The sequence below is a fragment of the Mixophyes fleayi genome, chromosome 2 (genome assembly GCF_038048845.1).
Source record: "Mixophyes fleayi isolate aMixFle1 chromosome 2, aMixFle1.hap1, whole genome shotgun sequence".
NCBI classification, from domain to species: Eukaryota; Metazoa; Chordata; class Amphibia; order Anura; family Limnodynastidae; genus Mixophyes; species Mixophyes fleayi.
The window spans coordinates 372,962,508-372,985,698 of record NC_134403.1 but is presented as its reverse complement, the minus strand read 5'-3'; the positions used below and the strand labels follow the sequence as shown (position 1 = coordinate 372,985,698).

Here is a 23,191-nt window from a genome sequence, read left to right as displayed (position 1 = left end):
AGAAAGCCTGAAATAGCTGGAGGGAAACAGGCTTTTTAAGATACAATGGTCTGGCATGGAAGAAGGTTAACGTGTAATAGAAAAAAACAGCTGCTTAAAACGAGAAGGATGACTGACCACCCTCCTCGAATCCGTCAGCAAACCGAAAAAATGCTGCCAACCATGCGATGGCGACACCTCCCGTCACCCACACACGGGCTCGGGGACGGTTAATAGAGTGTCCTGTGCACTTCATCTATTGTGGATGTCAAGAAATCAACATTTCTGCCCCTCCTCCCTCTGTCCCTATCTGCCCCCCCGGTGTGAGGGCTACATGGTAAGAAGGTGACTGTGTGACCCAACTCTCTTGTCTTGATGAAAGTTATATTGACGTATTCCAATAAAATAGGGGATTAAAAGGTACCTGTCGTCCAGCAGTTTAATGCACACGGGGAGTAAAGTATTGTACAGCTGGATCACATTTACTGCAATGAGCTAATTAGGTTTATAAATGGGGTTTATATCCCTCCTGCGCCAAATGCAGGAAGCTGTGCATGGTCCTCACACCACCAATGCAATGGTGCAAATGGGTTGTTACAAATATATGAGGTCATTTAGGAGGTGTAAAACGGTGGTACCGTGCCGAAGACACAGCTTTGATCGCTGAGCACCTTTATTTGCGAAGAGCTGAGAAAAGTCCCAATTTTGTCGGGTCCAGGGAAATAAAATTGGGACTCCTGGGGGTGAATGTATCATACATGCAACTCGCAAGAAATCGGCGGCGGCGCAGCTTAAATTTAAAGTGGCGCTGCCTTGTAAATGGAAGTTTCCCTTTACAAGTCAGCGCCGCTTTAAATTTAAGCTGCGAAGACGCCGATCACCCGCGAGTTGCAAAAACCGGGGTATGATACATTTACCCCCTGGCGTGGAAACTGCCAGCCCGGTACAAAAGCCCCTGTGGTCAGCAGCCAATCCCATCATCACATGGGGCGAGGACTGACCTCAGCGCCCTAATAAATGACATTGGGTAATAGGATCTCTGCAGTCACGGAGACCTGACAGCACCAACATCGCTGTAACGACTGTGATCGGATTTGAGGATGTTTTACTAAATTAACAAATTCCTTTAGAGCAACTATAATTATATGTGTGTTAGTTTTACTTCTGCTCTCCGTGCGTCACATTAATTAGTATCCCCTCAGCTCCCCATGTGTCACATTCATTAGTGTCCCCTCAGCTCCCCATGTGTCACATTCATTAGCGTCCCCTCAGCTCCCCATGTGTCACATTCATTAGTGTCCCCTCAGCTCCCCGTGTGTCACATTCATTAGCGTCCCCTCAGCTCCCCATGTGTCACATTCATTAGCGTCCCCTCAGCTCCCCATGTGTCACATTCATTAGCGTCCCCTCAGCTCCCCGTGTGTCACATTCATTAGTGTCCCCTCAGCTCCCCATGTGTCACATTCATTAGCGTGCCCTCAGCTCCCGATGTGTCACATTCATTAGTGTCCCCTCAGCTCCCCGTGTGTCACATTCATTAGTGTCCCCTCAGCTCCCCGTGTGTCACATTCATTAGTGTCCCCTCAGCTCCCCGTGTGTCACATTCTTTAGTGTCCCCTCAGCTCCCCGTGTGTCACATTCATTAGCGTGCCCTCAGCTCCCGATGTGTCACATTCATTAGTGTCCCCTCAGCTCCCCGTGTGTCACATTCATTAGTGTCCCCTCAGCTCCCCGTGTGTCACATTCATTAGTGTCCCCTCAGCTCCCCATGTGTCACATTCATTAGCGTCCCCTCAGCTCCCCGTGTGTCATATTTATTAGTGTCCCCTCAGCTCCCCGTGTGTCACATTCATTAGTGTCCCCTCAGCTCCCCATGTGTCACATTCATTAGTGTCCCCTCAGCTCCCCGTGTGTCACATTCATTAGTGTCCCCTCAGCTCCCCGTGTGTCACATTCATTAGTGTCCCCTCAGCTCCCCATGTGTCACATTCATTAGTGTCCCCTCAGCTCCCCGTGTGTCACATTCATTAGTGTCCCCTCAGCTCCCTGTGTGTCACATTCATTAGCGTGCCCTCAGCTCCCGATGTGTCACATTCATTAGTGTCCCCTCAGCTCCCCGTGTGTCACATTTATTAGTGTCCCCTCAGCTCCCCGTGTGTCACATTCATTAGTGTACCCTCAGCTCCCCGTGTGTCACATTCATTAGTGTCCCCTCAGCTCCCCATGTGTCACATTCATTAGTGTCCCCTCAGCTCCCCATGTGTCACATTCATTAGTGTCCCCTCAGCTCCCTATGTATCACATTCATTAGCGTCCCCTCAGCTCCCGATGTGTCACATTCATTAGCGTCCCCTCAGCTCCCGATGTGTCACATTCATTAGTGTCCCCTCAGCTCCCCGTGTGTCACATTCATTAGTGTCCCCTCAGCTCCCCGTGTGTCACATTCATTAGTGTACCCTCAGCTCCCTGTGTGTCACATTCATTAGTGTCCCCTCAGCTCCCCATGTGTCACATTCATTAGTGTCCCCTCAGCTCCCTATGTCACATTCATTAGTGTCCCCTCAGCTCCCCGTGTGTCACATTTATTAGTGTCCCCTCAGCTCCGCGTGTGTCACATTCATTAGTGTCCCCTCAGCTCCCCGTGTGTCACATTCATTAGTGTCCCCTCAGCTCCCCATGTGTCACATTCATTAGTGTCCCCTCAGCTCCCCGTGCGTCACATTCATTAGTGTCCCCTCAGCTCCCCGTGTGTCACATTCATTAGTGTCCCCTCAGCTCCCCGTGTGTCACATTCATTAGTGTCCCCTCAGCTCCCCATGTGTCACATTCATTAGTGTCCCCTCAGCTCCCCATGTGTCACATTTATTAGTGTCCCCTCAGCTCCCCGTGTGTCACATTCATTAGTGTCCTCTCAGCTCCCCGTGTGTCAAATTCATTAGTGTCCCCTCAGCTCCCCATGTGTCACATTCATTAGTGTCCCCTCAGCTCCCCATGTGTCACATTTATTAGTGTCCCCTCAGCTCCCCGTGTGTCACATTCATTAGTGTCCTCTCAGCTCCCCGTGTGTCAAATTCATTAGTGTCCCCTCAGCTCCCCGTGTGTCACATTCATTAGTGTCCCCTCAGCTCCCCATGTGTCATATTTATTAGTGTCCCCTCAGCTCCCTGTGTCTCACATTCATTAGTGTCCCCTCAGCTCCCCGTGTGTCATATTCATTAGTGTCCCCTCAGCTCCCCGTGTGTCACATTCATTAGTGTCCCCTCAGCTCCCCATGTGTCACATTCATTAGTGTCCCCTCAGCTCCCCGTGTGTCACATTCATTAGTGTCCCCAAAGCTCCCCGTGTGCCACATTCCACACCCTCCCCTGCAGACCTGGTATTTGGTTGTGGGAGGACCCTCAATATATTCAGTAAAAAGAGTCCTATTTAAGGTCCCACTAAACATATACTATATACTATTATTAAATATAAAGACTTATTATTGCTGACTGGTAGGGCCATGATGATTGATTGATTGAAGTCAGTGATTAGGCACCTTGACAGATATCTGGCAGTGTGTAATAGACAACTTCTCAATAATTCTCATTGTGAGCAGAGCTGTGCGGACATCACAGGGAAGGTGAATGTAATAACCATGCATTTCTACAAAACATCACATTTTCTGAGGTTCTATTTATTTTTCTAAATATTTCTCCATTGTCACCTCTACAGACACATTGTAACACATCAGTGTGAGGAAGATTCACACCTACTGCTGTGTTACATGTAAACACAAAGAACATAACAACACATAACAGAGAAAGGGTTTATGTGGATTTAACTAATCTCTCGCTCTGTGTGATATGTCTGTAGGAAGTGGCTTTTTAGACCAATAAATTGTTGACTTTTTCCTTTTGTGCCTGAATAAACAAATGAACCAAAGAGCTTGAGGCAGAGTCAATAATTAGCACAATAAATAAATCTCCACATAGTGACAGGGAGCCAAGGTGTACTGCATGTTTCTGCGGGCAGCACAGTGGTTAGCATTGCTTCCTCACAGGGCTAGGGTCATGGGTTCAATTCCCAACCAGGGCATTATCTGTGTGCAGTTTGCATGTTCTCCTTGTGCTTGCGTAGGTTTCCTCCCACAGGAGGTAACTTGGCTCCTGACTAAAATGGACGTCTGTGTGTGTGAGTGTGAGTGTGTGTGTGTGTGTGTCTTTAAGCTGCAATGGATTTACGAAAAATGCAGCCTATTCATTCACTAGGAACCAGTGACATCACTGAGTGCAGCCTATCCAGTCACTAGGAGCCAGTGACCTCACTGAGAGTGCAGCCTATCCAGTCACTAGGAACCAGTGACATCACTGAGAATGCAGCCTATCCAGTCACTAGGAACCAGTGACATCACTGAGAATGCAGCCTATCCAGTCACTAGGAACCAGTGACATCACTGAGAATGCAGCCTATCCAGTCACTAGGAACCAGTGACATCACTATGAGTGCAGCCTATCCAGTCACTAGGAACTAGTGACATCACTGAGAGTGCAGCCTATCCAGTCACTAGGAACCAGTGACATCACTGAGAATGCAGCCTATCCAGTCACTAGGAACCAGTGACATCACTGAGAATGCAGCCTATCCAGTCACTAGGAACCAGTGACATCACTATGAGTGCAGCCTATCCAGTCACTAGGAACTAGTGACATCACTGAGAATGCAACCTATCCAGTCACTAGGAACCAGTGACATCACTGAGAGTGCAGCCTATCCAGTCACTAGGAGCCAGTGACATCACTGAGAATGCAGCCTATTCAGTCACTAGGAACCAGTGACATCACTGAGAGTGCAGCCTATCCAGTCACTAGGAACCAGTGACATCACTGAGAGTGCAGCCTATCCAGTCACTAGGAACCAGTGACATCACTGAGAGTGCAGCCTATCCATTCACTAGGAGCCAGTGACATCACTGAGAGTGCAGCCTATCCAGTCACTAGGAACCAGTGACATCACTGAGAATGCAGCCTATCCATTCACTAGGAACCAGTGACATCACTGAGAATGCAGCCTATCCATTCACTAGGAACCAGTGACATCACTGAGAATGCAGCCTATCCATTCACTAGAAGCCAGTGACATCACTGAGAATGCAGCCTATCCAGTCACTAGGAACCAGTGACATCACTATGAGTGCAGCCTATCCAGTCACTAGGAACTAGTGACATCACTGAGAATGCAACCTATCCAGTCACTAGGAACCAGTGACATCACTGAGAATGCAGCCTATCCAGTCACTAGGAACCAGTGACATCACTGAGAGTGCAGCCTATCCAGTCACTAGGAACCAGTGACATCACTGAGAGTGCAGCCTATCCAATCACTAGGAACCAGTGACATCACTGAGAGTGCAGCCTATCCATTCACTAGGAGCCAGTGACATCACTGGAAGTACAGCCTATCCAGTCACTAGAAGCCAGTGACATCACTGAGAGTGCAGCCTATCCAATCACTAGGAACCAGTGACATCACTGAGAATGCAGCCTATCCATTCACTAGGAACCAGTGACATCACTGAGAGTGCAGCCTATCCAGTCACTAGGAACCAGTGACATCACTGAGAGTGCAGCCTATCCAATCACTAGGAACCAGTGACATCACTGAGAGTGCAGCCTATCCAATCACTAGGAACCAGTGACATCACTGAGAGTGCAGCCTATCCAATCACTAGGAACCAGTGACATCACTGAGAGTGCAGTCTATCCAATCACTAGGAGCCAGTGACATCACTGAGAGTGCAGCCTATCCAATCACTAGGAACCAGTAACATCACTGAGAGTGCAGTCTATCCAATCACTAGGAGCCAGTGACATCACTCTTTTTACATCAAATTTTGTTTTCAGAAAATATCTTTTCACTATTTTAGAAATAGTCCATGAAAAGTTAGGCACTTTGCAAGGTAAATTCAATGGAAAGATATGTGCCAATTGTTTCATATAAATATGCCCCTAAATGTGATCTGATAGACAGATCAGTAACATATAAAGTGTCACACGCAACTGCAGAAGGGTTAACTATTGCCGGGTTTTCTAATAATCTTTGTGTTTTGTGGCTGCGATCATAGACAGACCGCACCTTAGAAAGTGGCTTTGAGACCACAATGGGCTTCTTGATAGTGCCCCAGAAAGCTCCTATATTATGTAGATGTGCTCACTTATTGCTCTTTATATAAGCTCTCTAAATCCCTCGTAAACACACAGCAAAGAAAGACGGCTAATAATCTGGAAGTTTGCACTGTTCAATAGAATGATCACTGAGACAACGTTAACCCTTAAACAAACAGGTATTAAGGAAAATCCCCCCCCACTACCCCTGACTGGGCTGACACACAAGGAAAGTGAGAGCCTTGCTTGGCTATTGATAAACAGAGCTACCTTAAAACAGAGATACCCAACATCCAACATGTGGCTGTTCAGCGTTTGTAGAACTACAAGTGCCAGGAGGCTACAAAGTTGTGCTGGAACTTGCACTTCCACAACAACCGGACAGCCATAGACTGACTGTATTAAAGTTAAAAAGAGTAACTCTGCTAATAAGGGTAACTCCATTTAAAAAAATAAAAAATGATGTTTCCTAAATAAAAACATGTTTACTGCAATTTACTGGAATGACTGCTGATACTTGAAATAGGAATCCTGCCTGAAATCACCAGTTGATCACTCAAAAACATACCGACGCTGCCATTTGACAGATATGTTATGAATAACTGACCACCCTTAGCAATATCTGTTACCATTATTATTATTATTATTATTAATTTTTATTTATAGGGCGCCACAAAGTATCCGTAGCGTCGTACAAGGACAAACAATGGCACAGTACAAGGTGAAACAGCACAGTACAAGTAACAGTGAGCACTATAACTCTGGGGGCTCAGGCACAGCATGAAAGAAAGGGAGGGAGGGGAAAAGTGAGTACAGGCAGTACCAAGTGAGTACCATGAAAACAACAAATGCTGGTCACACTTTCTTTTCAGTATGTTGGAAAACTGGGTAAAGGAAATGATTGCACAATGTGTGAAGTATCTATTAGGGCTTGTTCACACATATCCGCTTTTGTTTTCAGAAACGAACAGGGTTCTCGTATTGCACCCCTAAATTAGCAAATGTGCTCCCACCTCTCACTTGCCACGACACTAAAAATGTTTGTTAAACAGTAAAGTTTTACTCCCTCCTTCAATTACAGATAGCTGAAGCTGCTCCCACATCATTAGGACAGTGTGCTAATGGGATACAGGTCAATAAGCTAAGACTGCCAGGCTGTCAGTCACTCTGTGTCTGTCGTTAGCGAAGCTCCTCCCTCCTGAAGCTTAAACCTTTGTTCATTTCATGTATATTATTCAGCCCTGTAATACATGGCCCAGAAATGTCTTCATACATCATCAGCTATTTATATTCATTTCATATAGTGACTTTCCTGGCTCTTCCATTATCCGGACAACTCCCATTGTAGCCAAAAACAATGGTCAGTAGTCATCAATATGACAAATAGATATCGCAACTGGTTGTAATACCAGGATAACCATTGTGTGACATTTGTTGCTGCAACAAACTTGTATCCTTGCTGGGTGTATATTATATAATATATTACTACACATTGCTTTTATATTATACTGTACTATGGATGTTATATTCTATTTCATGTCATTATTGGGCGTTCTGTAGCAGTACCGGTACAATGCCATCCATTTCCCCCACAGAACGGACAGCTGGATCTATGTACGTATGGATCCATTCCGCATGTCAGTGGTTTGCTCTACGCGGGTGACCAACACTTCCCTCATACTGAGGAAGCTTAAGAAAAATCTCTTCTGACTCATACCCAGTGTAAGAGCCAAGTGGGGGAATGTGGGCAGGAGATTAATTTAACTCCCAGAGAATCTCCAATTACCAAACCACTCAGGGATTCTAGGATTACTGCGGCAGTGCCAACGCTGTACGCTCCAACTGCCAAAACAATGCTGAGAGGGACACCGGGTAACAGGGCCAAGGGTCTACCGGGAGTATTACAGCACAGAGACCCAGACATTCAGATGTGATCTGTACACACATGTAGTATTGTCACCGTACATTACAATGCAGGATACAGGGCTCCTGTTCTAATCGTGTATTAAGAAGCACCATCGTAAAGGACCTAGTCCCTGGGTCACCCAGGTCCTGCCATGATTCTGTAGCGAGGAACAGTGCTCAAAATGAGAGTCAAATATTGAATGGAGACATAGGCAGTGTCACTCTATTGGCTGTCCACCTGTCAATCACTCCCAGGAAACATTGGCTGAAGGTCTGTAGGCATAGTACACCCTCAGATGCCACTGGACGTGGTGTAAGAAGGTCATTGGCTAAAATGCAGATTGCCCCTCACCCCCCACAACAACAAAAGTAGGCAACTTGTGATTCCCAACTCCTGTGGAACTACAAGTCCCTGCCAGCCACAGACATTGCAGTGGACTTTTTATTAAAGTTTGATTACCAACATATCCTCTAAGACTGTATCTAGCAGACAATTATACATAGGAAGATATAAGGGGGTATATTTGCAAAACAAATCTCCTGAAATTTTTCGTATTTAACCAAAATAAAGGTCCCCCGGCTTGGATCTAACCTTTACAATCTTATCATCTGCATTTTAGTTACAGCCATCTTTGTATATAGCATCTTCTATTCTATGTCTGCTTGCCCTTGAATGTATCTTTTATCTTCCCAAGTTATTTATGCACAAAGAGCAATAACAGGTTACATCACTCTAAGCCGTTTCCTTTGCTCAATATACCAGAGTCATTAAAGGTTCCAGCAGATCTCTATTAACGGGGAATAACTACAAACCTGAGCTTTACATCAGGAAGAGAGTGAAGAACAGATCAATGTCCCGGACTCATCTGGAGAGATCAATAGGACGACACTTTAATAACAGCCAATAGTAAAAGGACAAAGAAAATTAGTAAGAATTTATTGTTTGCAGATCATATTTGTCTTATTTCTACACCGAAGAAGAGGCCCAGGAGGCACTTGTGGGGGGAGGGATCACTCGTTTCATGTCATCAGCAGCGGGGTGGAGCCAGTGGGCAGGATGCGGGAGGGTGGTCTACTCTTTCGGGAGTCTCCTGGACAGTCCGGGAGTGTAGGCAAGTATGATTTAGATACAATATACAGGGTTAAATAATGGGACAGGACTTGGGTACCACAGATTTTATGGAATACATTTTCATGGAACATTCTTTCTTTCCACCAAGATGGCTTAGTGATGTCACTGGTTCCTAGTGACTGGATAGGCTGCACTCTCAGTGATGTCACTGGCTCCTAGTGACTGGATAGGCTGCACTCTCAGTGATGTCACTGGTTCCTAGTGAATGGATAGGCTGCATTCTCAGTGATTTCACTGGTTCCTAGTGACTGGATAGGCTGCATTCTCAGTGATGTCACTGGTTCCTAGTGACTGGATAGGCTGCATTCTCAGTGATGTCACTGGTTTCTAGTGAATGAATAGGCTGCATTCTCAGTGATGTCACTGGTTCCTAGTGACTGGATAGGCTGCATTCTCAGTGATGTCACTGGTTTCTAGTGACTGGATAGGCTGCATTCTCATTGATGTCTCTGGTTCCTAGTGACTGGATAGGCTGCATTCTCAGTGATGTCACTGGTTCCTAATGAATGGATAGGCTGCATTCTCAGTGATGTCACTGGTTCCTAGTGACTGGATAGGCTGCACTCTCAGTGATGTCACTGGTTCCTCGTGACTGGATAGGCTGCATTCTCAGTGATGTCACTGGTTCCTAGTGAACGGATAGGCTGCACTCTCAGTGATGTCACTGGTTCCTAGTGAATGGATAGGCTGCATTCTCAGTGATGTCACTGGCTCCTAGTGAATGGATAGGCTGCATTCTCAGTGATGTCACTGGTTCCTAGTGACTGGATAGGCTGCATTCTCAGTGATGTCACTGGTTCCTAGTGACTGGACAGGCTGCACTCACAAAATGGTTACCTCCACTGTAAGTTGTTACTCAAAATCTCATTCTTGTATCTAGACACAAAAAACTCTATAAATCTTCACATGAACCGAAACATTTTTAAAACTTCTGTGCAAGATAATTTTTTTCTTTCTACCCCTCACTTACCAAACCTATAGGTGGCGCTGATGTTATTGTTATTTTTGGGGGAAAATTTCTTCTGCTGCCTCTCATGAGCCAGGTTGGATCCATACATGGCAGCGCCCACAGCTCGCACGTGCTTGTGATACATTATAAATATGCTCTTCGCATACTTGCCTACTTTCAAATAGTGAAGTCCGGGAGATCCCAGACAGGGGGCGTGACTAGAGAGCAGGAGGGGTCGGGCGCGGTCAATTGCATTATTTTGGCCCCGCCCCTGCAACAGGAACAACGTTTTGTCGTGGGGAGCGGGGCCAAAATCACACAATTTACTGCAAATCGCATTATTTTGGCAAGCAAATTGCGGGATGCAGGAGACTTGCCTGCTCTCCCGGGAGTCCAGGAGACCTACCCGGATTTCGTGAGCCTCCTGGAGTTGGCAAGTATGGCTCTTTAATTCTTTTGCACATTTAAAATGAAAAAGATGATGTGTTATATATTTGTTTTAATCTTATTATGCATGGTCATATGCACTATATTGCAATGGATTTTCTTTTGCACTCTAGGACATCAGCGGAAACTGGAGAGAGTCAGCAAATGTGCACGGACCCATCACTAGGTAATTTAATGTATTTTTATTTATCATAGGTATTATATATAGAGGAACCTTGCATTTTAGGTTTATTTTTAAACTTGTCTCTGAGATCAGGGGATGGGTCTGCAGACTCGACGCTCCGGCCAGTGCTTCCTCCTGCAGTATGGAGAGGGTTAAGCAGCGCTGGTCTCTGGAGTGTGTGAGATTTCCTCCTGCCTGGGTTGATGGAGGATCCCAGCTATGGTTTGAGGTTTCAGGTGACCAGGGTATGATTTTAATGACCCCAGGTCTTGTTTTCTTAAGGTTTGTGGCATCTTAGCCCTTCAGGCAAATTACCCTCTAAAACCCCAAAGCTGTCACCGTAACAACCAGACTGGAGAGGGGAGGGGGTGAGGGGGGGAACGGAGGATTATGGGATGTCCCATTCTGGACCCTACGTTTATAGAGCCACACCATTGTGGACATGAAACAGCAACATAAAAACCACCTCTCTGCCTGCAAACAATCGCATCCTTTATACCGCGCTGGGATCAGCGAACACTTCAAATTAACCACAGCTGGAGGCCGCAGTAAATTACCCCGTTGCATTATTAACATTGAGCACAATGAAACTCTACACTGTTACATCAGGAAGCCGTCTCCCTTTATTGGCACTTATACCATCCACTGCCAGCGCACCAGGCATCATAAAACGTGGCTCGCATTCATCCTTATATTGGCGGAAAAAAAATCCGGGCGATGGAAAAGGGCAACAAATAATAAAATCTCCACCGGAGTCCACCAGGAACGGTCTACATAAAACACCAAGGGTTAAAGCAGAACATTTTAAATAAACCTACAAGTAAAATAGACGTTGCCAGTGTAAAACATCATGTGAGAATTTCACAACACGACTGCACTTTAAACCGAAAAGAAATGTTACAATTACATTATTCATTGGCCCTGACAAAGCTACAAACTCTGTCTTTCTTTTTAAACTTCTAGAATGGAGAGGAGTCTGTCTCCTTCTCATCTGCATGTAAGCAAAATGTGAGCGGACAGAATTGGAAAATAACTAATAAGAATATTTTCTAGGACAGGATATTATTTATAGGTAATTCTGTTACGCTATTGAAGCAGAATATTGATGCGTTAATAGACACCTGTGGCTCATGGCAGACAGTGATATTGGCCACCGTATTGTACATGCTCAGACTTGTTAGAAGTTTCACTAGAGCTTGCGAGCCAAAAGATTACCCAAACTTGCCGCAACATCCCCGATATCATATTTCTCACCTTGATTTACTTTACACTAGAGCAAAACGTACCCTCAGCCTCTGTCACTCTGGGTAGTAATCACAGGAAAATTAAATAAACATACAAATGCAAACTTCCAACCTGGAATAAAGTTCTGCCCAGTTATATCTCCTGTCCTTATCTGACTTTCCGCACATAGGAAGGAGTTCTGCACCCTAATAACACAAACTCCCAGCAACGCAACAATGGAAACTTCTGCCCTACAGAAAGGAGAATTCTTATAAACTCCTCACTATGTTTATATAGTTGTGCAAATAGATTTTGTCTTCTACAAATTGAAAGTATCCAACTAGGACCCTGTATCAAACTAACCTCATTATTCCGCTTCTGCAGAACACCTTTCATTTTACTAAATGCTCTGCAGAACATTGCACTTATGCAACTATTCTGCAGACCATGTAATACTTCAAACTGACTTTCGTTTAACCCCTCTCTTAGGAGAGCGCCTTCCCTGCAAATAATTTCTTACATGAACGGAGCTTCAGTCATAGCTGATGATGATGATCCCTCCACTGTTTTCAATAATCCTCTCTCACTAGAAAACAGTAAGTGACAGTTACCAATTTTCACCTGTAACCTTTTCCTGTGAGCACTGGTGAATTCTTGTAGCGGATACATAAAATATGCCACAAGAATGAGAGGTCTGCTCCACCGCAAGGGACTCTGGGTAACGATATGCAAATAAGAATTCATGCTCCTGCTGAGATAACCACAGTTATTCGTCCTTAAGACTCTGCCCAGTTATTTATGTGGCACCACACATCCTACCCTGCCAAGTCGCTGGAGGGCGCAGTATATTTGGCTCAATACCAGTTAGGGTCTTAATATTAACTTTATCTTGAAATAACTTTTTCTCAAAATATATAGTAATGTTCTGCATTGGCCATGTGCCCTAGTGAGGTCATGAGTATAGCAAAGAGTTAACATAATACATTGATTTATTTTTACAGTCATCAATGATTAGAACAGGCCTGTCCAACCTGCGGCCCTCCAGATGTTGTGAAACTACAAGTCCCAGCATGCCCTTCCAGCTATCAACAGGTTGTCTACTGGCAAAGCATGCTGGGGCTTGTAGTTTCACAACATCTGGAGGGCCGCAGGTTGGACAGGCCTGGATTAGAACGTAGTTACTCCCATGTCTGAGAGTGGCTTGAATTAAATGTTATGGCCAATGCCAAGCATGAAGACTACTATTCTAATCCTAATCTTCCTGCTGTTACATTGGACAATATTTGCAGAATAAGTAATTTGGTATTTAGATGGTAAGATCTCAGTAACAGGCAGGGCTTGTCTGCTAATAACCGTCTACTCATATCATCATCAGCAGTTATTTATATACTGTCACTGATTCCGCAGCGCTGTACAAGAGAGCTCACTCACATCAGTCCCTGCTCCATTGGAGCCTACAGTCTAAATTCCCAAATACACACATACAGACAGACATAGAGTAAGATCAGCCTGCTATTATGTTTTTGGAATCATATATATTCATCTGTCCTTGTGTTATGTTTGATGTATTGTCTGTTGTTCTTACTGACCAGCACTGTCGCGCTCTACAAATAAAGATTTAACACAAATAATAGTATATACAATTGATAAATAAATGTATACAAATAAGGTGCTAAATTAAGATTAGCCCAGATTATAGTTGATCCATCAATTAAGGTGGAAGCAGCCGCTTTGTGGGCCCATTCAGCCAATGTATCCCCTGTCAACTGATGACATCACTAGTTCCTTGAGCGCTGATTGGCTGCATTCATGCAAATAGTAGCTCCACCCACACAATGGCTGCCTACACATTTTATGGGTGAAAGGGCGACATTCTTCGACCTAGAGGAAACTGGTAAGGATTACCCACCAAAGCACTCCAGCAATAGGGCATTTTATCGTTTGGCCCTATAGATCGAGGAGACACCTCTAGCGATCGCTTCCTAAGTATCAAGGATCGGCACAATACAAAATACTGAGATGGCGATGACAGCAGAAAACGATGGGGGGGAAAACGCTTTATTCTTTCAATGGTTTTTTAAAATAATAATAATTTTTACAACTTTATTAAATGTAGTTAATTTTATTAGTAGGACTGAAAGCCCACGTCTAGTCAGCTCATGTATGTGCACATTCCCAGAGACCATTACCGCTCTGGGCCAGTATCACTGCAGCGATATTTAATTGATGAACGATGACGATAAGTGATTTTCTACCCCGACGATTAATAAATAAATCCGTGCATTGTGATAAACCTGCTCAGAGTTTGGGAAAATTTATATAAATTCAACTATGAGAATGTAAGTAATGTGACCTGAGAAAGAGTCCCCCCTAAGGCATGCTGGGAAATGATTATTCTATGGGAAGAGCGTAATTGCCTGGTGCCTTACTGGCTAGAAAACCTGCAGGCGCCCTTAACCAGCGGCAGAAGCTAGCCTGCGCTTTACAACTCATTACAGCTTCCCCATATAAAACCCCTGGCCGATGGCCTGTGGTCACACAATTACACCTTGCCGGCTTTGTAGTAGGTTCTCACACCTCTGCCTCCCGTCATAAACCAGCTGAGCCGCACCTGACACAAAGCAGATCTCCACAGGGCTGCGAAGGTCCCAGGTCTGCACCGCCAACACCATGTGATATTATATTAGTGAGGGATCAATAGGTGACATGGTGTGAGATTAACCCCATCGTGGAACCTTGACCTTCGCCACTCAACCCCTGCATCTATTATTATTTATCATTATTATCACCATTTATTTATATAGCGCCACTAATTCCGTAGCGCTGTACAGAGAACTCACTCACATCAGTCCCTGCCCCATTGGAGCTTGCAGTCTAAATTCCCTAACATACACACACAGACAGACTAGGGTCAATTTGTTAACAGCCAATTAACCTACTAGTATGTTATTGGAGTGTGGGAGGAAACCAGAGCACCTGGAGGAAACCCACGCAAGTACAGAGACTCCTCAATCGCTGTTCCAGTCCCCCCCACGGCTGATCTTTATAAGTAAAATAAAGACCAGTTATCCTCACCAGATCACTCATGTGTGTGAAATGCACGGATTGCATTGCAATGCATGCGTGCTGCAATGTTCAGGTATGTTGATTGCTTGTGAACTAATAGCATCCTGTGTAAATTACAGGTGTCCGGATTTACGTGGCTGATCCGAAAGCTCGTACCACATTGAATTTAATAATGTATGTATAAAAAACATCAATTAGAGCATTAGGGTATTAAACACATGTGCTTACTATGTTTACCTCATGAAAGTTTGATATTACGATTATTATGTATCCACTGACGTATTTCAGTATAGGTGTAAAAAACAAACTATACACAAAAAAATATTAAATTATCTTGCAGGTAACTGTGCAAATACCCTTCCTGGTCATTAAATAGTTTTCACAAACTTGTCTATTATGCAGAGGTCACACGTCAATTACCCAGAGTCCCACATCTCACATGTCAAGTTAATTATATGCAAACAAAAGGCTTTATAACCAGAGTTCTCTGTCAGAGCTGACACTCACTCTTGCGTTTTTATTCGACGGATATCTCTCAAACAACAAGCGTGCTGGGTCTTATGGTTCCACAGGAGTGAGAGAGCAACAGGTCGCCAAAATCTCCATTTTCGGCTGTAATCTAACACAAAGTTTGTTTGAGGTTTTCATGACACACAATATATTGTGAGCAGGGTTCTCTTACCTCTCTGTCTGTATGTATTACCCAGTATTGTCTTATTAATGTTTGTTCCCAATTGTAAAGCGCTACGGAATTTGCTGGCGCTATATAAATAAATGTTGATGATGATGATGATTGTAACCCCACAGAACTTGCACAATTACTGAGAATGAAAAAAGGAGCTAAGCACATTTATGAGATAAATCATAGGACCCACAGAATCCACACAGTCTCAATTCAAGGGGTCAAGTCCATCAAAGTTGGACCACAGCAATCCCTGTCCCTACCACGTTCTACACAATCATAACTCTATCGGGAAGAGCGATCAAGATTTTTAAGATCAAACTGAAATGTTGAATAAACCACTTGAATACAAAACAGTTTATATTCCCAATAATGATGAGCAACAATTTTACAAACATACGTTCTTGTATCCCGACGAAACAATCTCATCATCATCACCATTTATTTATATAATCTCAGCCGAACATTGTACATCAAAGTGATAAATGCTTTATTATAAACAGGCCAAAACGCAAGACTTAATCTAAAATATGTTAGTAAGGAACATAAACAACAAAACTGTAAAAAAGAAGAAAGAAAAAAAACACATTATAAAATAAATTGGCCAAAAAAGAAAACTACTTAGATCCCAGACCATTTAATTCCCTTAAATTCCCCGTCTTGAATCTTAGTTACCTCCAAATTCAGTACTTGTGTATAAAGTGTGGGGTACACATTAGTCCGAAACAATCACCCCGGACACCCCAAGTGTGTTCTGATACCAAGTGGCCAAAAACAAAACAATAATCACAACAGCACTTATAGAACACACAAGATAAGATAAAATACATATAGTAAGTTATCCAGTGTGTTAAACACCTCAATATATAGCATCCTCCGTCTGCAATGCATAATCCCTAATCACAACAACATCAGCCGTATAAATATATTATTATGTGGTTTGTTTATCCCATCAGTGCGTCTGATGTGTTGATTTTCTCCTTCAGCCGTTACCCCCAAGAATGCAGAATTTTCCAGTATAGCTCAGACTGCAGATGCTGATAATATTTACAGCTCATATAATGTTAACTAACATATATCACACACATATAACATACAGATAGTCCAGCTCTCTTCCCCAGTAATTATTATAACTCAGAACAATTGAGTTCCATGTACGGATGGACTTTAATAGTTACAAAATGCTTTGTTTATTGCACTTATAGAACATTCTCAATATTAATACGCAAAACTTTAGCAACTGGAAAGAGAACCAGATTTCCTGTGCAATCTTATACACTTTGGTGATGAAATGTCAGAATATGCCGGCCAGGTATGAACAATGGTCTGACTTTTGGAAATGTGATTTATTTTATTACGGAATGATAGAAATATTGATATCAGATCTGCATTAAGGACGACATACAACAGTAATTGTCACAATTTCCTTTACTGTTTATTTGGTAAAATTGAAACAAAGATTCAAGTTTAAAAAATACACACAGGGTGCAATTAGTTTTGTTTTCATATGCTTCAACTTTTGCAAAGTCACAATATTTACATGTGTAAAAAGACGCTTTGGACTGCATGTAAACACAAATATACCTGTTTATAGCAATAGATTTCATGCCCTGAATCACCAGACTACGCGCAGATTTCAAGATTTCATTATATGACTTTTGGCATCTGATGACTTTGAGTAATAAATCCATTATACTCAGTATTGTTCTCTATACAATATAAACATGCATTAAATAGCACCAGGCTAAGCAATATTTCTACAACTACACATAATGCATTATACAGATAACTGGAACTAGATGAACATTTTGCAAAGTTTAACTTTGTCGCTCACAGCCGACTTCCAAAGACATTATCAAGAGTTCTGCAATCAGGGAAGAGTTTGGAACATCCAGAAACCACAGGGAATGCACAGGACAGTCTGATCAGCAACAACGGACTAGGCCTAGCCTGGGAGACTACATGGAAAACACTCTTCCCAGGATCAGAAATCTCAGATAAACTGCAGGAATGAGTTCCCTAGTCAGCTGTGATTGTCACTCTGTGACATCTCCCCAGGTAGTCACTCAGGACAGGTAAACACACAGGACAGAGACCAAGGGGCACGTTCTGCAGCAGGAAAAGTTGTGAAGAGTTTATAAAAGAGATCAGACTTACCAGGGACAGATCAGCAGCTGTGGCCCTCAAACTGCAGAGTATCCTGGACCCCAGAGATGTGTAGAAAGATGTAGAGTTTGGGGGGACAGAGGTTGGAGCGGTTCAGCTGCAGAGAAGTTGTAGGAAGTTAGTGAGCATGTTCTGCCCCTCAGATTTGTGCATTGGGTATGCGCCTCTTTTTGGATGACTGCTTTCTAAAACAATCCCTTCTTTGGCTGGATTAGGAGCCTCCCTCTTGAGCAGAGAGGGGGAAGGGACTTGCTAGGCAGGAGGTACTGTGGGATGGAAGGCTTGTACCAAAACACACACAAGGCTCCTGCATCAAGTCAGAGTTTAGTGAGAGGACAATAAAAAAAACTAATAAGTGGTGAATTTGCCCCAAGATTGGAGGATTATGGTTTCTGGTAATTGCAAAACAACCCACATGAAGAATTAGAGGTGGAAAAGTTGTTTTTCTGAGCTGGTGCAGTTGTAAGGAGAATGGAGGAGCGAACCCTCCCCCAGTGTTTTGTGGGGTAGTTGAAAGACCCTCTCTCCCTCCCCCTATTCATGAGGGGTCTGTGCAGCTGCTCAGGAAAAGAGACCAGGATGACATTTTACTCACTGGTCACAGCAAGTTTCCGTAGCCTCCTCCCAGACGTGGTATATAGGGAATGCCGCCTGTTAGGTGGCATGCTGTGGTATGCCAGCGTTCGCCAAGTCTCAAGTGCCCAGTAGCCGGGTCTGCCAGTCTGCCACAGTGTTATGTAACAGGGCAACTGAGTATTATCAACACCTGAACACTTAGCGGTCACGCTGAGTTGGCCGCAAACTGTGTTTTCTGCGTATAACACGTTTTATTTTATTCTACTTTCGAGTACTAGTTCCGGAACTAGTCCTTTGTGCGTTTGCTCAGAAGTCAAAAAGTGGACTCTACGCGAAAACGCACTTTGCGTCAAGGTCCACATGACCCCACAGTCTGCGCCTATGAATAAGGCCTACGATTATTATTTTACATATTTTTTAGGGTTTGTTTTTTTTTGTTTGTTTTTTTAGAAAAACGTCGAAGTGTAACATGAGAAAAAAGTCCATCTTGATGTACTCTAATACCAACATTATAAAGTATTAAAGTTTCTGCATAGGCTGACAGCACATTTACTGTAGCAATCAATGACGGACATATTTGCGGGGTCCACGGGAGGCTTCTTGTGCTCCTCTAAACCGTGCTACCTAAAATTTCTCCCCTATTGCCGGACGTCCATGCGATAGAAGGAAAAGATGATTATGATGATGTGTTTTCACACAAGGTGATTTCATCAAATTAAAATAATAACAGGATTTCTTTAAATAAAATGCTTGCGAGCAGGGCATTCTCACCTCTTTGTCTGTTTTACCCAGTTTGTTTATTAGTTTACTATGTTTGTTCCCAATTATAAAGCGCTACGGAATATGTTGGCGCTATATAAATAAATGATGATGATAAGAGTATTTCGTGTTACTAAGCCCCATGTTTAGAGGCGTACAGACGGTATCTCGTGATGTGACGCAGTATACAGGTCAGGCTACATGTAGGATAATGTAATGTTATAAGAGGAATAAATTGGTACTTAAGAGAAATAGTTATGTTGTTATTTTTAGGTTTTAATTGTTTGCTAACTTTTATCATAGATTATATTTCAAACAACAACAAAAAGAGTGGAAGAATAAATCTATCAGGAACTACTGATGGGGAGTATTCATGAACTTAGAGTAACCTGGACATTTGTCACTTAAGGATGCAAAACCAAATGTTATCAGTAACTGGGCAATTTGCTGGTTTAATCTCTGCTATCAGTTTGCAAGTGACATCATAATTACCCCGGGAAAACCAACAAAGACTGGTGGTAATTAGCAATCTGCCTCCAGGCACAGCACATACCAGTTGTCACCGAGCAGAGAGAGGACAACTTGCTGGTTGTAGATGGTTTCTCATTTATTTATTTTTAATTTGTTGCATGTTTTATTTTATGAGCAAATACTAATTGTTTCTCGCACACAGCAGAGGCAGCGTTCTGTTATCCTCGTGAGAAGGCAGCCCAATAAACTGCGTAATGTGTGTGCATCGTCCCCTAACTTATCTAAGAATAAAGACACAGAGACATTTTTAAAGTGGCTAAAATAAGGTCAGTTTATTAGTTACATTTGGATGGTGGAGAAAAAGCACTACATCCGCCGTGCACCCACTTAACACGGGAACTAATCCCTAACTGGGATTGGCCGGCGCTAAACCTGGCGTCAGAGTGACTGCGTCCCCTCTAAACTCACAATGCCCTCGCTCACTGAGCCGGACAAGGGACCCTCCTCATTGAAGGACCAAGAGTTAGCGTGGCCTCGAAGGGGACAGCGACCTGTGGCCAATAAGCGATGACACCGTATGTATCAGCCACTGATCGTAGAGCCTTCCTACCAACTGCGCCTGCTCTGTGGTGATGAAACCGCCACAAAGGTGCGGGTGGGCGGGATCTTGCAAACAAGAATGAGGCAACCAGCTAGTGAGAGAACCTATACAGGAACCTAGGACCCTCCCACAAGACAGTCATTGGTCGGCCTTGGAGCTGGATGTTAACCCATTCAGGTAAGTGTGAGACACAGATGCAAACACTGGCGCTATTTAAGTGCGTTCGTCTATAGGGACTCTCTTGTCATAGTTTCCACTAGGAACTAGTGACATCAGCGAGGCACACGGTGCCTCATGCCTCAGTGATGTCACTAATTTATATGGAACTGATAGGCTACATTCTCAATGGGTGCCGTCCAGGGGTAAACCATGGCAACGCCGAGTACCATGGCAAAATTTGGGGAAGGGCCCAGCAATGTCAGTCCACCTCCTCGAGGACCAGATTACGCCCAAAACCGGGCTTCACTGTGCATGTGCCGGCAGACAACACTTGTTCAGAACAGTAGATCGGGGGGCTCGGGGGTGGTCCGGCATTAAGGGCCCCTTTCACGTCCGTACTCCGTGCAGTGGCGGTAGATTCGCCAGAGCTGTCATCATTAAATGCCTCCAAACAGTCCTAAATGTCATGGGCAGCCATGAGGGGAGTGGTCTTGTTGGAACAAGACATTGTGCAGCCGTAACAGCCGCTGAAGTCTGACGCTGAATTCGCGTAGATGACAGCTACACTTTAATCTTGTAAATTACTAACATTCCTATCTCTGTTACATGGCTAATAATACAAGTCTATTAAGCACTATGGTGTATGTACTGGCTGACCCTAGAGGTGCCCGAAATATTCAATATTTTACCCTAAAAAATTTATATTACTCCACATTTTACAGCGAAATAACACATGGCTGGCAGCAATGAATTGAAAGATCGGAGCTCATCATAAATAAAGTATTATCCCAGTTATTTTCTTCATATCACCACCATATTACGCAGCGCTGTACAGAGAATATTTGTCATTCAAATCATTCCCTGTCCCAATGGAGCTTAAACCCCATAACAGCCACTAGGGTCCATTTCTGCTAGAAGTCGATGAACCTGCCAGTAAGACTTTGGATTGTGGGAGGAATCCAGAGCACGTTGACTGATGTCCCAGCTCTATTCATAGACTATCAATTCTGCAAAACACGGTGTGCAATGGCGAAGCAAACGCGAAACTCAAGGATCGGTCTCGTTGTGCCGCAGAACTCGATAAATCTTGTAAACCTGAGACATTCTTGCTGCAGAATAAAAGGCATCACAGCTTGTGTACAATTAAATACAGAGAAACAAATGAGGCAATTAAAAATAAAAACAGTAAAGCGAGACAATAAACAGCTATACATAAACATATGTTACACGTTACTGTTTTAATGATGTATAATTTCTTCCATATTCCCATTATTATATATCTGCATACGCACTCAGCTGCTCCCTTGGTATCACACTCTGTCCTCGTCTAACACTGAGATACTGGACATGTAGGTGAGTATCCGACAAATGGTGGGAGGTTAGAGATTGGGCCCTCTGTATTTTTCTAGCATGGTGTGTGTGTGCGGGGGTGGGGGGGGGGGGGGGTTATCCTATATTTTTAGGGTTGGGGTGAATTTCTAATAAAAAGAGTTATGTCTCAGGGGTTCTGCCAAGTTAGGAGTCAGAGGTTACCATGTTAGCTGGCATTTCATTGGTGTAGGTCAGAGAAGCCAATTCCTGACTGAGCATTTGGAGATGGTTTGATCAGTAGATATTAGTAAATGCTAGTAGCCCTTCTGTGTAATAGACACTGCTCTGATGTATGGCAGTGTGCAGAGCAGCTTTATTGCAGTGAAATTGCCGAACATGCTGGGATTGCCATATCCTTGGTTCCCCAGTGAACTTAATGAATAAAGGTTTAATATATATATATATAATTTTTTTCTTATCCTTTAACCTCTAGTAGCGGAACTGACAGTCCAGATCTGGGATTACACTTCCAGTGTGCATGCACGTGCCAGCAGAAGGACCCTGCAGTGTCCTCTGCCGGGCGGTGTCTCGGGCGCTGAGCTTAGCTGCTCTTGTGACTTTTTTTAAATAAATGGCACAATAGAAAATCTACAGTGGAGGGGTCTTGTTAAATAGACCCTATAACGTGAGAGTGTAGGGGGACGGATATTATAGAAAATCCTCCATCTGAATGAACTGGAACTTGTGCACCCACCCAACACTTTGTATTATGAGTCAGTTTTGCGTAATATTTAGCTGCTACATACCTCACAATTTCAGCAGGACAGTCCTGATTTTAGGGCTCCGTCCCACTGTCCTGCCTTGGAGACATGTTTGTTCCGTGGGTGTGAATGTTGGATTAATGGGGGGTATGTAATAGGCAGCCCCCATTTGCCGTGACCATGCCCCCTGCTCCACTGGTGGGGATAGACATGGTAGGAGGTATACTGCTATGTGCCAGGTGTAATCAGTCCAAATTTTGGCAATTTTGTTCTTCACCATGGCATTTGCGCTCCCTAAATTCCTACATGGCCTTGGTTGAAAGGGCGTGTGACATTCTCGTTTGACGTTTAAAGCCTCACAAACCTTCCTTGACAAGTCTTCGTGTTCAAGATTTGGAACAAACCCAAACCCCACCCACCTAGGCTCAGACTAGTCCCCTTACTGCTCCCCAAGGAGAATACCAGAAATATGGCGAAAGCTATCACCGCTCTGGGTGCAGGGTGGGAGTGTAGGGGCCCCTTTGCACCAGCGTTATTATTCCTCCCTTGCTGTCAGAATCTGTGGGACACACGGGCCAGGACAGGAAGAAGTAAGTGGGAGCAACGCGTTTCTCCACACACACTGAGCACAACAGGTTTGTAGTCTGTCCTTGTGAATCACAGGCTTGTGCAACCTTCGATAAATGGTGTAAATCAGTCG

The 23,191-nt window shown here is 43.9% G+C and overlaps 1 protein-coding gene across 2 annotated transcripts in view; it reads right to left on the bottom strand.

Annotated features, from left to right (window-relative positions):
• The window catches only part of BOC (BOC cell adhesion associated, oncogene regulated), a 57,882-nt gene extending 39,819 nt beyond the window's left edge, over positions 1-18,063 (bottom strand). For both annotated transcript variants that reach the window (XM_075197433.1, XM_075197435.1), the window contains exon 1: positions 17,845-18,063. The gene's annotated coding sequence lies outside the window, so the exon portion shown is untranslated. The remainder of the gene's footprint in view (positions 1-17,844) is intronic.
• Between the last annotated feature and the right edge of the window lie 5,128 nt (positions 18,064-23,191).